General features: G+C 28.6%; 1 protein-coding gene across 2 annotated transcripts in view; it reads left to right on the forward strand.

The window, feature by feature from the left end:
* Positions 1-18,903, forward strand: part of LOC113516597 (dual oxidase maturation factor 2) — a 78,656-nt gene that overhangs the window by 24,673 nt on the left and 35,080 nt on the right. The window contains exon 1 of one of the 2 annotated variants that reach the window (XM_052897530.1): positions 9,839-10,107. The exons of the other annotated variant lie outside the window; for it this stretch is intronic. The gene's annotated coding sequence lies outside the window, so the exon portion shown is untranslated. Of the gene's footprint in view, positions 1-9,838; positions 10,108-18,903 lie in introns of those variants that run through there. 2 annotated transcript variants of the gene reach the window in all.

Raw genomic sequence — 18,903 nt, forward strand, 5'->3', positions numbered from 1 at the left:
ATGATTACGAAACACAGTCAAGGGTATTTTCTATAAATTGCAGTAAAGATTATCTGCATGATAGAATAAATTATACGTAATGTTCATCCTACAGTTATTATAAAAATGTGAGTTTGTATTAAGATATTTCAAATACTTTTACTGAATCACACTTAAAGAGCTGAATTAATTTAAATAAAATTATGTAATTAGATAGTTCATACTTTAAATTAACAACACTTAAATTTTTTTATATTAATTCACACGAACAAAACTGTGGGATAAGCTAGTGTTTTAAATGCCAAGAAACCGGAAATATCCGGGTTTCCTGTCTATTGTACTGAATAATTTATAAGGTCAAGCTTAAAGGTCTCTACCGTTTTGAACGTACATACACCATATAATGCTCAAGGCAAGCTCTAGTACATTTATTTCTAATTTATCCTTCATTACTTTGTTCTTTACGTATATACGTATACCTACGTAGAGTATATACTCTACGTAGGTATACATAGATACTCTACGTACTTATCTACAAAATGTAAACAATTAATAATTTTAATTAATAACAAATACATTTAACAAAAAAAAAAGCATTTTGTAAACACATACCGATAAACAAAAAATATTCCGTAAACACATTAAATTAAGAACATTTTAATTTAGAACGCGGAATCTCTTGTCTATAAATAAATTTCACTTTGCATTAACAATTTTTTTTATTCTTAAAAAAAAAACTTTAATTAACTCAAAATTAATATAGAACCAAAGCTGGAATAAACATTATCTTTTACAAAAAGAGTTATGTAAATTGGTTCAGAATTACAGGCAGCGTAATCTTGTATGTAATCATAAAAAAAAAATCAGACAAATTCAGATTAAATCTCTTGCAGAAATATAATTTACTATATAAATATAATTTATATGAAATAGTTGACATTTTTATCATCATCAATTACCTGCATAAACTTTTACTACTGAGTTAGGAATGTTTCAATATTCGTTATCTATTTTTAAGTAAAATGAAAAATGTATAATATTTTTATGACTGTTTTTAACAAAATAAATAAAAAAATAAATCATCATATCAGTCTATACTGGGCCTTCTCCATACACTTCACCATAGACGACATAAGGAACGGTCCTAAATCACAAGCGACCACTGTCTAAACAGACAATAATAAATAATTATTATCATTTTATTTTCAGCAAAAGGACAAGATGTACTACTTAAGGACAATTAGCCATAGATAAAAATTTATTTTGTCTATGGACAACCATGTCTCTACTACTATTCATGTGAGGGCATTGTCCTTTGATGTTAAAAGACCTTTGACGTGACTTACGGGAAAGGCTTTACGGCCTTTCTAAAGCATGAAGTAAGTGACAATCATTCTTAAATGATCGTTTGTATCATGTTTTGTTTTTAAAATTTCTGGACAGCATTCAACTTCTCTGTCCAACTGTGCTGTTACCTTTAGCAACAACGTCACTGAATCTATAAATATAAATAACTATTATGCAGTCTTATACGAGTCTTAATATAAATATATAATCGCTCGATTTAATGTAAATCTGATTGTATTGAAGGATTGAAGGCTAAAAGTTTGACGTATAGAGGATATTTCACAAGAACAACCTCGGATGCTGGAGCGATAGCATGACTCAGCCATCAACGATAAAGTGAGCGAACAAATTTTACTATATACCTAAAATAAAAATTTACGGACTGCGACCCCTTATAAACTATATTAGCGCCAATATATCATAATTATTCCATAATTATGTAAATAAGTAATCAACTGGTCGAATTCAAACGTTTACCTTGACTATCTATCTCCTTATAAAAACCAAAATTTGGCTAGATTTATGTGTATATTTTTTTTATTTTTCGTACTCTGTTCCATGGGGCTGTGTCGTAATCTGGCGACCTCTGTCTATAGACATGTTATTTCGCAAAAAATAAGGTAGGGTCCTTATAAGAATCTCGATTAGTCAATAAAACAAAAACCTGACAAAAGTGTTATAATAGACCTTCGCTCCTCCTTTATGTTTGTAATTTAAATATAAAAATACTTTAGAGAAAATTATAATTCTAAGATTTTCGGAACTTTTCATGTTTTGTATGTTTTCACTTTAAATATTTATTACAGAATAACGGCAAGTTCTCTGTAAGACTCTTTCACGACTAGAGGTACAAAATCTTATAAATACGTAGGTTTTTGTTTTCTTATCTACGACAGAAACTTGCAATCATTAAAACGTATTAGGAATCCTTGAATTTATTCTTGGATTATTCAATCTTAATCATATCAAAACGTTTTCATAGTTAATATTTATTTTTTATATATAATTTACTAATAATTAATAAAATTATATAAGCATTAAATATATCATCATCATCATATCAGCTTCAGCTTTTCATTTGTTCACTGCTAAACACAGGCCTTCCTTAATGAGTGGCTTTGCCAGTAGTTGCCACGATTGGCAAGCGGATTGGCAATCGCAGTTAGTTTGGTGATGTTTTAAAAGAGGCAATGCTGCCTATTGTGTTCCCTTAGTCGCCTCTTACGATACCCACAGAAAAGGAAAGGGTGAGACCACACAGTAATTACTTTAATTAATTCGGCACGGCATTAAATATATACTCGTATATATATTTAAAAACTTAATACAACAGAGAACTATAATTGAATACATTTTTTGTTTCTCAACGACAAGTACATAAAATGTGAATATAAACTTTGAATAAGACGGAATTCTCTACTTGAACGCAAGAATCAAACCACAATTTTCATTTCAATTCAATAGAATTCTATGCTTCTTTTTTTTAATAGGTATTTTTGATGGCTATGCCAAAGCGAACTAGTAGAGACCAAATAGATAAAAATAATATTGGAGTCAATTTTAAAGCACATTTAATACCATAAAATTTAAATTTCAATTTGATGTCAGTGCAAAATCCTTATTCTGAAGATCTTTAAAGTAAATTAAAGTCAAAATTTATATAAGTTTAGTTTATAATGGTACATAAAACAGTAAAGTTACGAAACTATCAAATAAAATATTCAATGATAAGGTTTAGATAAGTATAGAGAAATGGTATCTCAAAATCGGCCACATTATAGTATATTAGTTTATTTTTTAACCTTTGAACTCTATAATATAAAAAATATAAACAGATTTATTCAATGGACCTAAAACTCTTCTCTGAGTTGGTTTTAATTCTGTTGAATGTGAAATTTAGTTCCAAGATTCTGAGTTACCTATATGCAAGTATCTCCCGAATGTGTTGTTCTTTAGTTTAACATAAAATTCGTTTGAAAAAAGACCTACATCCTAATCATATAAATAGACTTAAATAAATACAAAGATACTGTACAGTTATATTTACTGTGTTAAAAAATATCAATTTACAGAGAAAAAATTGTTTCTACATATAGTAGTCACGGTCTTGTGATAATATTTATTATCATATCAGTCGTTAACTTTCCACTGCTAAACACATACCTCCCCCATAAAAAATGTTTTGCCAGTAGTTGCCATACTTGGCAACCGCAGTTAGGCTTTGGTGACGTTTTAAAAGGAACGCTGCTGCCTATCCCTTGACCATTAAGTTCCCTTAGTCGCCTTTTACGACACCCACCAGAATGGAAGGAGTGGCACATCAATATGATAAATGTACTTATATATATTTATTTATTTTATTTATTTATTGATTATATATTTATTTTATTGATTGTTTTTGTAACAAATATACTTATACTTATCATAAATCAATTACATAAAGCTTCGCCCTTACCTTTATAGACCTTGTTAATCAGATAAAAAATGAGTTCGATTATGTACACTATAAACATTTTATATATTACCGAAATAAAGCATTGAAAAATTTCCTTAGAAATATCTAATGTATGGAATCGACCTTCCCCCGTTTTTTTTATTCACAACATGCATCAGTCAATGGCTAAGATGTTGTAACTTACAAATCTATAAAAAGTTAACGTATTGTACAACTGTAAGTAACAAAAAAACGGTTTAATGCGACTTCTTTGAATTCAAATATAACATATTCGTATATTATATAGACTATTATAAATAAGAATGTTAGGCATTTAACAGTATAAGGTATTAATTTTATGATTATCAAGATCAGTAATATATATTATAGAAATATGAAAGTAACTACAATTTTATTCCAAAAAGATCACTCTGATGGTGGCAGTACAATATATGACCAACATGTAAGTAAACTGTACCAATTATGAAATAAATATATAATAGTCCCAGGCATAATATCATATTTATAATTACTTGTTTATTTATTCTTATTTTCTTTTACCCTACAATATTATACATCCATTAAATATTTTTTATATGTTTAGTTTATCTGTAAAATTTAATTCATATTTATAAATATTAAATTATAATGTTGCTGACTGAATTAAAAACAATGTGACAAAATTTAAAAATAAGTTCTATGGGAGTAAACCTACAGAATCTTCTATTAATTAAATTTATTATCGATTTGATTGGTAAAAATGCATAGAATAGGCCACCCCATCCTTTCCTGTGGGTTTCTCGTAAGAGTCGACTAAGGGGCGGCGAGGAATAGATAGCAACTTAAAACATCTGTAAAAGCCTAACTGCGGTCGTCAATCCACCTGCAAAGCATGGCAACTACTGGCAAATCTCCCCTTATGGGGGAAGGCTTATGTCCAGCAGTGGACAGTTAATGGCTTAAATAATAATAAAAAAATCAAATAACTGCTAATCTTGAGTAGCTCTAAGAACACTGAGAAAACTTCTAACAATAAATTAAGACAACACAAAATACCAATTCAGTATACGATTCACCTATTTCTACGAATCATTAACGGTTTTGATTAACGCCTAACTGTCTGATGTCACGCTGTACATCCGCCTATAAAGTATCTGGTAGCAATTATATCATTCCACAAGTAAACACCTGATGGCGGATACAAATTATTACGTCATTAGATGTAGGCGATATAAATGAAGATGGTAATCTAATTCATGTCAAATGATCCATGGTAAAATCCTTGTTATTTTCCATAATACATTTCCATGTATATTTTAATACTTAGGAATGAGGAGCTTTTAGAAAGATATTAATTATAAATATGGATGGCTATAAATGCAAAGGTAGACTTAAAATGACATGGGTGGAATGTGTGAAAGACGATATCGTCAGAATGGGAATGCGAAAATGACTGCGAATAGAGAAGAATGGAGGAGAAAAACCTATTACGCCAACCTCATACAATAATTAGGATAAGGTTAGGAAGATTATAATGTATATTTTTAATAACTACCGACACTAACAGATACCATAATGAAAACGAACATTTCTTTTATAATTGAACATTTGGAATATTATGATTGAAATTACTACTCGTAATTACGAATTGTTACAAGTGTAGGTACTCTCAAACCATATTCTATTTTTTAATTATTGTATAATTAAAAAATTCTAAATCTGTTACTTCTATCCATATCGTTGAAGAACGGCTGAAATGGCGTTCCGAAGGGGCGATAATGAAAAAGAAATAGAAATCAGTCTCAGGGATCAATGCATTCAAATGTCAATGACCTTATTTGAGTAAATTAATAAAAATATCTTACTTGTGTCACAATCGATACTAACTATAGCTATATTATTTATTAAATAGCTAACAAAAATAAAAGATAAATGTCGATTGTGTAAACTAATATTAAATATCAATAAATTAATTGACTAATTAATAAATACTATTATTAACACAGCCCATTAACGTATTTTAGATTATATTCAAAAATTGACCTGCCCTTTTATATATACTCTTAGACTTGTCTTTACAAAACTACGGTCGCAATCTGGGATGGGCACCAGACAATTCGGCGATAACCCTCCCTCTCCAGGGAGGAAGAGAATTGTTAGTAATACGGATTACTAATCCCGTTGCGAACAACACACCCTGTCGATTTCCCCGTGGTTCTACCTTGATACTGCGTCTTAATACTACTACAAGTAATTTGAGGTGTATTTATCACGATAGACTAACTGACGTCCCTTTTCATTTTCACCTATTCATTTCATCACTCACATAGGCTATTATTATATTAGCTATAGTTACTATTCCATTACAATCCATTAAAAAAACATTCCCCCTTCTCCTTCTCTTTTTTTAAATACGCCTATTAGTCAGTGGTTCAGACATTGAAGCGCAAAGAGTCAACTAATAAACAAAAAAGCAAACAAAGTCACTTTCACATTTATAATATTAGCATGGACTATTAACTACAAACCCTCAATAATATTTCAAAGGACTTCTACAAATTATACAATAATTTCTTTATCTACATAATACATTAGTGCGTAATAAATAACTCCATACATAAGTAGTTGTAACGCGATGCGTAAATAAAAATACAGTCCAATAAATATTTCGAAATTGTTGTTTTGGCCTCTGTACCATGTATACAGTATGTAGCAATTACTCTTTAAAAATATAATATACAAGCGACCCGATCGACACGACCTTTACACATTTTATTATATCTATTCTAATAATGAAATATTATGAATACCTATCTCTTCCTTCGTCTATGATCATGAACGTTATGATATTTAATATTAAATTGAACACTGGCATTGGATTATTTTAGTGCCTATTTATATAAATATCTATTACTAATTCAAATTAATTCATAATGGAATATTATGGCCTTGTACAGTAGGAAATAGATAATCAATCGGTAGATATTTTTAATTCGACATTTTTCTTCTTGCGTATACAATATCAAATAAAAAGGTCGAAATGTTACACTTCCGACTTAGTTATTAAGTTCGTTCAAAATTAACTTTAATAACAAAATATCAATACTAGAAATAAATTCTCCATAATTTCATTGTATGGACTAATAATTATGCTCGTCTAATCAATTCTTAGATGTGATGTTACCAAGGGGTGAGAAAGAAATTCACAATTCGACTGTATCCTTTTTGTGTATTATATAAAAAATTTAATCGTTTTGACCCAATTTTAATGATTCGTCTTGAAATCAATTATCCCCGTAATTGTCTAATATTAATCTTATCACGATTGAAGTAGCTGTAATTTTTTATTCGAATAATATTTTACATAAAAACTAACTAATTTGACAAAAGTCGTTTTACCTCTTATAGTCACCTACCGGATGTAGATCCGGAAAAATATTGTAAATATATATTGAAAAGAATAGTCTTTTATTAACAACATTTTATTAATAACAATTGAGCTGTTTCGAAAAATAGCATGAACGAATATTGTGATTTTTATATGTATTAATTTCATTTCATTTATTTATTTTGTGATTTATGCGATATTGTAACTTATGTGTATTTTGTGAATTATAATATAATATAAATATTTTCTTATGTAAATTGATAATAATAACCATAATTATATAAATAATCAAATGCGTCAACATTTAACGTAGTATAACAAAGGTACGTGCTGACAGACTGAAAATAAAAAGATGGAAGCGAAACTAAAAATTTTATAATAGTTATAAGATGTGCGTGTGACAATTCTAATTTGAAGACTTTGGTTATTATTTTATATTACATTTAAAGAGACAAGTCTTTAAAGCATACTTAAGCAACATACTTACTTAAAATGTGCAAATTTGTAGATGTTTTTGCTAATTTCAATTATATTCGACACGTAATATAATAAATAATATAATTCTATTAAATTTAATTCTTAAACTATTTAAATATATGTTTATATTTTATATATTTCAAAACATTAAAATAATTGTAATTAAAAAATTACATTATTTTGAATTAATAAAGTAACATGTATGTTGAGTTACTGTTTTTTTTAATCAAAATTATTAGTAATTATTTTTAATTTAAAATTCAATCTATATCGATAATAGAACACGGTATTGGTACGCTACATACATCACGTTTGAGTTCTGATCATACGTGAAACTCGGTGCGTATGCATCGTGATCGTAGTATCTGTTTAAAACACTGCAGTAATGTTTAAGAAACGAAAATTCCACACTGTAATTGAGTAGCAGATATTCATAGGTTATATAAATCGTTTATCATCAGACAGACTATCTGCTTGTTTATCACCTACTTAGTTATAAATAAATCGAGACTAAAGGACTGTTTCTAAACTTTTTTAAACCACATAATCAATATAACAAAGTGAACGTTATTGTACTAATTATTAAAACAAAATTTGTATTTACTTGTCCCCCAAATATAAATATAACGTTTTTTTTTTTCATGAGCCATATTAGAGATGTTTTAATTAATAATAGAATGTTAATAATACGTAAGTTAAAACACAAAATTATATATATATATATATTATATAAAAATATATAAAAAACAAGACCTTAAAATTTTATTTAAAGTTGAAAAATTTTTGTTTGTTTGAACGTACTAATCACGTATCAAATTGGAAAAATTCTTTCTTGCATTTGAGCTCTTTTCTTAAAAAAGACTATTTTTAAATTATTCTTAAAAAAGACGATACGACTACAAAGGAAGCGGCGGAATACAACTAGTAGAATTATAATGAATAATTTTTTTGGAAATGTACTACGGAAATCATTGTATATATTACCGTTTTTTTGTAGAACAAGGAACGGAAAGGAACAAGTAAGGAAGGAGTCATTTTACTGATATCTAAATAGTTTATCGCTTTCGTTCTACTGTATCATAGTAGTTAATTCAGTATGGACAAAAAAGCTTTTTAAAGTAATAAATTAACGCACTATTGCACAAAAACATTTTACATAATAACCAAAAGATAAGCAAATATACTAAAATTGTACTATTACAATGGTTCCAGAGCTTTCTATAAATATTTTACACAAAGAAATTTTGAGAAGAAAAAGATTAGAAGAAGCTAAAAACTTTATCGTTGATATTTATAACATTATGCTTATGTATATATTTTTTTTTCATATAAAATTAATAAACCTGTCCGGCTTTGCGTTGTAATTTTCAATTTCGCTTAAAATTTTCTAAATAAACCTTTATTTAATTATATTCCTATATTACATAAGCAACCTACTGATATATGCAAAATAGATTTTATACTTACGAAAATGAGCAACGAAAATTACGGAAGCAATCAACGAGTACCTTTGGTGTTGGACCCAAAATAACACTGAAGTTATGTACAGAAGTTACCTCATCAATATTTTACATCATCAAATAGTATAAAACAAAGTCGTTGTTTGCTTCTGTTTGTTTGTTCTGCACTAAAACTAAAATTGTACTTGTAAGTGTCACGAATATTTATGTACTAACTAGTTCAATACAGAAATACTCCCAAGAATAATATTTAAATATTTTTGACCAGTTAGTAAATTCAAAACATATGCTCGGAGTTCATATTACTACATAGTAACAGTCGATAGATTTCAAACTTAATAAAAACCATTTGTTACACCTTAAAACAAACTCATTGTTACTTATACCCTTAAATAAATAATACTCATATAATAATAATATATTAATTCTTAATTTAAGTTCTATTAAAAGTTTAAACTGTAGTTCAAGAAGCTGAAGGTAAAAACCTTCAGAAGTTTTAACAGTAGTTTCTTAAATAGATCAGTTTCGTAACAGTGCTTTGTAATCTTAAATGCCATCACAACGGTACTAACATACACACATTTCCAAAAACTGCATTCGTGACGATTTCCCTGCGATATGCATAATGAGAAGAAGCAAAGGAGCGGAGCGAATCGTGAACGACAAAGGCGACCGCAGATAAGCCTCGGTACGTGCTACGTGAGCCGGCGGTGCCCGCCGCGGGACCTTGAATACAGCCGCGCTCCTTCCCGCGATTAATAATAAACCGCTCAGTCGCGCAGTCCGGCCCGAGCCTTTAACGATACTACACGAATGGTATTTAGCACAACTCGCTACTTAGAACAATCGACTCGCGAACGAAAGTATGTGCCCCACGAACAACCCCGCGCGAACGGCGGCCACTCCAGTGCACCCGATGCAGTGACACACAACTCGTATACAAAGTGTGTATATTGTGATGTTTTGTGCCAACCCTCCCAGTGCCATAGTAGGTGATATATCATTTGTCAGTGTAACAAAAGGTTTGTATTTGAACATTTCCAATTGTTTGTTTTCATTAATGATTTGTTACTTGTCTGAAACGATTTATTACTACTGTATTTATTACTTATTTTACTTATTTACTTATTTATTATTACTGTATTTTGTAAAAATAATTGCCTGCAATAGCAATATTGTAATAGAAGTAATTGAAAGTTTCATTGTAATTAGTTTGTTTCATTTTATCATATGTAACATTTGTATACATTTTATTCGTACATTATCAGCATGCAAGTTCATGCAGCCGCTTACAGTTACAGATGATTCGCTACCCTCGCCATGCTCATTACTAAATCTTTTTCCATATATTCCTTTTTTTTTTTGTTATTTTTAATATTGTCTCTTATTTTATTTATGATTACTAGTTGATATGTTTACAATATCATGCTACATATATTTTTTCACCGCGATATTTGTTATACACAAAATAAGCTACTTTTTATAATGATGTTTTATAAATGAAAACACCTGTACTCTTCCTTAGGTTCCTAGGAAATAGCACAGGTGTGCTCGTAATACAAAAAGCACTTACTTTTCCTAATAATAACTGAAAGATAATAATAAAATGTTTATGTTTTTATCCATATTCATATTAAAGCGGTGAATCAATATGTTGCCCTTTAATTACCAACGAAACGATGACTCGTATGGCTCAAATTACACTGACATTGAATTCATTGTATTTATTTTTTATTCGCAACATGAACATTTCCGTAAATGCAAAAAGAACAATGGGCATCGTTTGTTTGACAAATCTTTGAAATAAGATTTGATTTGTTAAGGGAAAACACAGCGATTAATCAACATCATTTGAATAGATGCCTACAGGATGTGTCGCAGACATGTGACCTTTACAAACAATAATTGTATCTTACTCGTGCTGACAATCAACAAGTATTGTTGAATTTCCAATAAAAGATGCTGTATCACTACGTACCTATTGCATGTATGTATGTCTTTAAGAAAGGTTACATATACAATTAATTCTTTTAGTATTTTACAAGTTTTAAACAGGCTATTATAGTTAAATGTATTTATATCTTTGAAAGTCTTATCATAGTCTTCACCAGTATATCACTAGGTTTTTATGTACTTTTAAAATTTTATTGAATAAGTATTCCAGCTAGTAAGAAGTTCAATCTGCACATCAGATCCCTTTAAAAAGGTTCAAGATTACATTAAGTAAAATTTGTAGTTTAAAGTGAAATAATAAAACAAAATACGCGGACAGCTATACCTCGGAACCGGAACTCCATACTTGAAATACGGCCACAACCATAATACCTAATGTGTCCAAACTTCATATTATGTAATAATAACGTCTAAACAAACTGTAGTTTATGAAAAAGCATCAGGTGAAATGTCGAAATTCACATTATAACTCTAACCACAGGGTTATATTATTATATCACCACGTAAGTGACCGCAGGGACTTAGTAGTAGGATTAATAACGTCTTGTGGTCAGTTACACCGGTTTCTTCATTTAAGCTGATTGAAATCAATTAGTAAGTGAATAGTATATGAGTTAGTGGCGAAATTCCTTATGGAGAAAGAAGATAAGAAATTTTAACCTAAAAATATAATTTGTTTTCTACCGTTGTTTAGTATAGACATGCACTACTAACACGTTTCATTTGGCACGAAGCGGTAGTTTTAACGGCTCCACGTGTAGTTCAGAGTCTTATTGTTGTAAGTTCAGAGAATGATATGGCTAGGGAAAATCCTCCGAGCAAATAGACTTGAGCAAAATCCTACCATAATAGGTAAATTGAGGAAATTTATAAATAGTAACTGTGGATGAAAGAAATATCTTTTTTTGCAACGTGCTCACACCGAGTCACTCTTTTTCTTTGTACGATAATAATCGTTTATTTTTTAATCTAACGTTCTAAATGGTTTATTTGAGCAATAAACCGTTCTCCCCCCATATCTTAATTGTACAAATATACATTAAGCTTTAAACATACGCATAAATTTCTTAAACAGACATTTTTAGTACCACGACATTAAAAATATTACTTTCATGATCAAATTTAAAAGCTCCAAAATTACCAAATCTGAAGTCATGTTATTTTTCACATTTATAAAAAAAATAGGAACTTGACTGATATACTCACATATCAACAAATAACCTAAATATACTTTAACATAAGAGCAAGTTCATAAATAAGGTTGTAGAATTTTTCACGAGAATTAAGTATAAATTAATAATATAAGAATATTGTATCTCCAACTTTGCTATTATTATATATATAAAATATTTTTATACAGAACCCTTAAGGTATAATTCAAACTTACACTTCGCGTATTTTTTATGGTTTACTGTATTACTTACAGTGTTACAACTATTAACCTACAACATAAAATCGAGTCACGATAACAATACAAAATAAGTACATACCTACATATTTAAAAAAATATATAGATATAACATCTAAATACCATTACATGTTAAAATAATGAAAACAATTTTTGTAACTTTTAAACCAAACAGATTACATACTTAAGTATACCCATTACTTACCTTACTTAAACATGCTTATTATATCAGAGGGATAGTTTGTACAAAAGTCATCTGCTTGGGTACGAGAAAATGTGTTTGCATAACTGTGTTTTAGTTTGTAGAGTTGGATATGGCAATGAAATTACAGAATACAAGGCATAACATCTTAGTTCTTAAAAATGGCAATGTATTAAGGGTATCATGGTCGATATATACTCTGTTATGTCCATGATACTGTTCATGTCTATAATTGATGGTTAATACTTTTCATCAGGTGAGCCGTCAGCTTGGTTGCCATTCTAAATTGCATAAAAAAATTGCTTTTCCTTCAGAAAAAAATATTCAATGTTGTTGGATTTCAAATTGTGTTACATACAATTTTTGTAACACACTAGTAAAAAAAATTTAAAATAAACTATTTATGTAGATCTGATGGAATCAATTCATCAAAATACCTTTAAATAAGTCACTTAAAACCCTGACAAACCAGTTTTATTAGTTCTCATGTTTATCAATTCTGCAGGTTATGAAACTAAATCGCTGCATGTTTTAAACACTTTGCACGTGATTTAAAATTCTGACAACTTCAACGTCCATGAAGTATGAATATCTTAATTTAGTCTCAATATTTTATTACATTAATGTTGTGGTAATAAGTTATACGACTAATGCTCGAACTGTAAGTATCCGAATCCTTAACGTTACGATATAACACAGATTTTCCATAGATTAGACTACACATTATTAGGTTTAAGCCATTGAAGATAAAAGAAAAAGATATTTAATCAATTAACATTTTAACAATTACTTAAAAATACTCTGGATTTTTATATTATTTTATTACTTAAAATGTTACAAACAATCTGACGGCCCACTATATGAATAATGGTAACCATCACCTAAAATATGAACAGTACCATGGACATATAATTTTAGTTTACAATAACTGAACTGAAAAGTTCTATCTTAAAGTTATGTTTTTACTATCTATAAATTGCAGCTTCTTTCGCCTGAATTAAAATATCCTTTATGTACATGCATGTTTCATTTGTATACAAACTTATACATCGTGTGTGATATAACAAATTTTCAAACAACTCAACAAACTTTCAAGCCAGTAGGATGAAATATAGATAGATAGATACTCTTTATTGTTTCCTCCAAAAGACTACAATAGTAAACTGATTATAGATATAAAAAATTATAGAAAACAAACAAATATATTTATTAAAAATAAACACAAAAATAAAAGTATGTTGAGGAAGGAAAATACCAATTTAAAATATAAATATTATTATATTTCGTCAGAATATTTCAAAATATTTTTAATTGACCCCTACCTCTCATTTTCAAAATTTTAAAAATTTTATAGTTTCAGATATTCATTGTTAGCCAGTATTTCATTTCTTGATCGATAACTATCATTTCCGTGAAAATTTCGGAAAATCTCTATTTAATAGAACAGTCGACATTATTATTTATATTCACTTTTTCTTATTCTATTCTTGCGTACTTACCATATACTGAAAGAATCTATTTAATTCTTTTTTATAAATTTTAAAATCTCATTGCCCCATCATTTTGGCATAAAGGAATATAAATATGAGAAACTAACAATTGCTGAAGTGAAAGACTAAGTGAATTTCTTAACCATCACATTATACCATTTCATGAGATGCTCCACTGAATGAAACCTTCCTTTGATGTTTGCTAATGAGTTCATAACGACAATGAGAGCCATTTAAAATTTGCACATTAATCATTTTTTACTTACTTAATGCTTTCTAACTGTTAAACAAAAGTTGTTTTAGACTAATTTGTTACTGTATACTGTTAATTAATAATACCTATTATTAAATAAAAGTCAGTGAACTGCCTTAGGCATACAATTATGTTCTTTGACAGCCGGATGCAGGTGACAAATAGAGTAACTTAATCATGGTACATTATATTTTATAATAAAGACCAAAGACCTTCATTTGGTAGATACTAACAACAGGAACTACTAGGTACTAATTAATATCACAAAAAAACAACAAAAGTTCTCAAATCAAACAACATCTTTGTAAAGGTGCCTGAACTTGTGCCCTCAAATGACAGGCGTAATAGGCCTTCATTAAAACTTCATTAGAGTTTTTGATTTATCCATATCCTTGTTGTATTTATATATCCTGGAAACATTATATATTTTATGAAGTAAAAAAGTAAATACCTCGGAAAAAAGTATTTTGTATTCATAATTTGTAACTCAACATCTAGGAGCATCTATCAATTAAGTAACTCCGAAAATTAAAATTTCGCAATAAAATATTTTTATTAAGAAGTAAGAGGCTCAACAGTATTTTAAGAAAAAATAAAATCTTACGAATTTATAAAATATATTTAATTGGTTGAATATATTAAATATTCCCTTTTTTAATTACTTCAACCTATTATTAATCGACAAGGAGTTCATTCTCGTGGTCTAGAACCTAAATGGTCGCTTACAGTGCGGTTTCCTACAGCGAACGTTCAGACTGTGGAATTATCTGCCTAGATTCTCCTTAGAAATCTTTCTTCAGGGTTGGTTGGTAGAGGCGTCAGCCCTTACTTACCTTAATTAAATTAGTAAAATTACATCATCATTATTTACGTTTGTACCTCAATTTGATTTTTTTTTTTTTGGAAAAAGAAATTTTAAAGGTGCGTGCATACAGTGCTATGATACCATAATTAGAGAACAAGCTCATAAAATAAAATAAAGTACAGAGACAAAAAAAAATTATAAATTATACTATGCTACCAAATTATAATCAAAATAATTTCCTATTCAAATGGACGTAATAATAATATTTTTATTCCAACAAATGTAACTGTAACAAAGATCAATGAACATGTTTATTCCACTTGAACCTCTGTCTGTGGATTATTAATATTTAATTTTTTTTTTTTACTACATAAAATATTACTAAAAAGATTCATAAGATTATTTATTTTTCTAAATTTAAACTGAAGTATTTAGAACTGATGTAGGCCTTATTTATGTGTATAATTTATAATATTGATATATACAAATATATGTATATATATATAAATATTCCTATTTGTAAGTTTACCATTTGTACTTTGTCCACTACCTGCATCGTAATTGTACCTAAATGTTATTCAGTTCAAAGTCCAAGATCAATATTTTTTTAAATATTATATTAGAATACCGTAACGTTTTATTTAGCAACTGTATAAGTATGACAAATGCGAATCAATAAGGAGTTCGGTCTTTTGAGAGAAGCGAGTGGCCTTTAGAACGACCTCGCTACAGCCCAACCATACGTCGTCGCACAAACAAGAAGATATGCGGATAGAGGAAGAGAGAAATATTAATACATAAATACATATTTATTATTTAATATAATTAAAAATATATATTTTCCATTATTATTTTAAAATAATTTAAACTGAACACTAAAACTTATACTATATAAAGTATAAACACGATAAAAAGGATTTACGTGTATGATATTGATAGGCATTATTTTTCTTGTCCCCTAAAATTGTTTCTTAAGGATCGGCAATACACACATCCCTAGTGTTACAGGCGTCCATAGGCTACAGTGGCAGTTTACCACCAGACGGACTGTATGCTTGTTTACCAAGTATTATGAAAAAAATTGATAATTACTCCTTTTATACTTCTATAAATAATCTCTGGATTTGTAATTAAACACTTTTAATTGTTTTCTTATAAGTTCACATTATTTCAAGTACATATTATATTGTATACATTTTTAATTATGTCGTTATTTTAAAGAGTAAGTTTTATAATTGTATAATGATTATAAAAGCATTAAAAACTTAGTAATTTATTTCTTAGTACATAGAACATTTAAATGTAGTTGTAAGCTCCTAAAATTACATGATATATGATTTGCATTTAAAATTAGCAGTTAATGCAATAAAATCATAAACAAAATGTTATTCAGTAATGCTTAAATTTTACTTGAATAAAAATTGTTTATTCATTATATATAAATATTTACGGCGTATTATGTTTATTTTTTTATTATTATAAAAGTATATGTAATAAATATTACAGTAAAAATAAAACAATGTTTCTAACTAGCATTGTTTTCAAGAAATTATCAAAAAACATTCCAAAACAATCTTAATTATGCGATCCAATTTATAACCATAATTATGTTCTAAAATAAGAAAAAAACAATTATGGTTTCAATAATAATAACTATTAAGTGTCTATTTCGTATAAGGAATGCAATAAAATTCATTTTTTCTCATATTTATGTACAGAAAGTTGTAATCACATGCTGAGCGTGCGAGATTAACATGCACCTGACGGGTATTTTTTTAAACCATTCGAAAAATATTGTTTTAAAAATGCCGTTAAAATCGTTACAATAGGTAATCAGTAGCTTAAATATTATAATTAAATATGTTGGTTACTTTAGGATGTACTGGCTCTATTATATTTATTCGTAGATGAGCCGGTGAGATTACACAACAAACGGCGCGTGCGCATATCCGTTTATATCACGCACTGTGCCTAATTGCATGCCCATTAGTGACTTTGACAGACCTCTCGCTTTTAGATTTAGTACGCTAAATTGTAATAAATATGTTAATTAAATTAATAAAATGTAGGTCACTTAAAGAGCAAATAGTAAGAGTGTAATATTTCTAGACAAAAATCGTTAGCGTGAACTGAAAGAAACTACATTTAGAGAGTAAGATTTAGGTATTACGTATGGAATTATATTAATTAGGCATTAACATAATACTCGTATTATTTCATAAAAATTAATTTATGGTAAACTTAGTGTACTAAATGGTATAAGGAAATCTGGTATCTGTAATAACTAAAAGTCATGTTGATTTTAGTAACACGACATATGTAATACATGGCATTCTTCTCCTAAACTAATAAAATACAAATAAATACTTGACCATACCATCTTTAAAGAAATTATTGAGGCAATGCTTCACTTTTCAATCACTTCTTTGTTATGACTCATATAGATATACGAGTATGTTGACATATATGTTTTTCTGAAAAAGCAATAATAAATTATTATAAAAAGTGTCATCATTTAATGAGAAAATAATTACATCGAAAGATGCATAGTATCCATTTATTGGCTAATCACAAAATATTCGAAGCCTATAAATGTAAATTATTACACACTCATAGTCAAATTACGTAAAACATTATTACGAATTCCCACAGTAACAGGGAAAGCCGTTAAAATTATGACATCCGTATGGTAATATAGGTACATTTTCGGTTCTAATTTTTGGTTAAGCCCATGTTAAGAACAAACGTGGATACCCTAGGTTATGCCTCACATATCCATTGTCTGGTTTTTCAAATCTACTTACATCTAATAAAAATGTTCCTTTATACAAAAATACCTTGTACCTTTACACGAGATATCTCTTGAGATCCGGTACATCAACGTAACCAAAGGGCAACAAGTGTGGCAAGGACACGAGTTGACAACTAAGTAGTAAGCTTGTATAAATATCTGATGAACCGCCGACATGCAATCAAAATAACAAAAGAATGAATCGCACAACGCTCATTCATAATTTTCATAGCATTTGCCTACCTCTGATTGACAGTCGAGATAAAGCGTTCCCACGTTAATTTGAGTGTAACTGCGTCTGTATTTCGTAATAGTTATTGTTTGGATTCACTGTGTACAAGAAAAACTTAATCTAGCATAGAAATCTTATATTTTTATTAATTTGAAAGCATTTATATGTTGCTGTCGCAAGTAATCATAAAATAAATATTTAAAAAATAACTAAACAAGTTTCGAGTTAAAGAGAGATAGATAGATATTCTTTATAGTTTTCTCTAAAAGATTACAATAATAAACCTATTACATATACAAACAATTACAAGAAAAGATTACTCTAAGAAAATAAAGCACATCTAAATAGTAAAGAAAATAAATAACGGCACTTTTTTACAATAGCAAACATCTTTATCATGTACATGATGAAGCATAAAAAAAAACGATTTAGAAACCCATCATTATCTATCTACCGGTTACTACAGACCTTAACTATACAACAAAATTATATCTCCTTCAACGCACAAAGAATTAATTGCCCACACTGGAGATAGATACGCACTTTGATTATCGCAATAGCTCAGTGCACAAAATTAATTAAAACATCCCATGACATTATCTGTTCCAACAGTCGGTATTCTCTTAATTCTCTTAACGCAATTATCTACCTTACATATCTCATTACAGGACCTTGGCTTGAATA

This window comes from Galleria mellonella, unplaced genomic scaffold (assembly GCF_026898425.1).
Source record: "Galleria mellonella isolate WM207_F2 unplaced genomic scaffold, CSIRO_AGI_GalMel_v1 utg36, whole genome shotgun sequence".
Taxonomy (NCBI): Eukaryota; Metazoa; Arthropoda; class Insecta; order Lepidoptera; family Pyralidae; genus Galleria; species Galleria mellonella.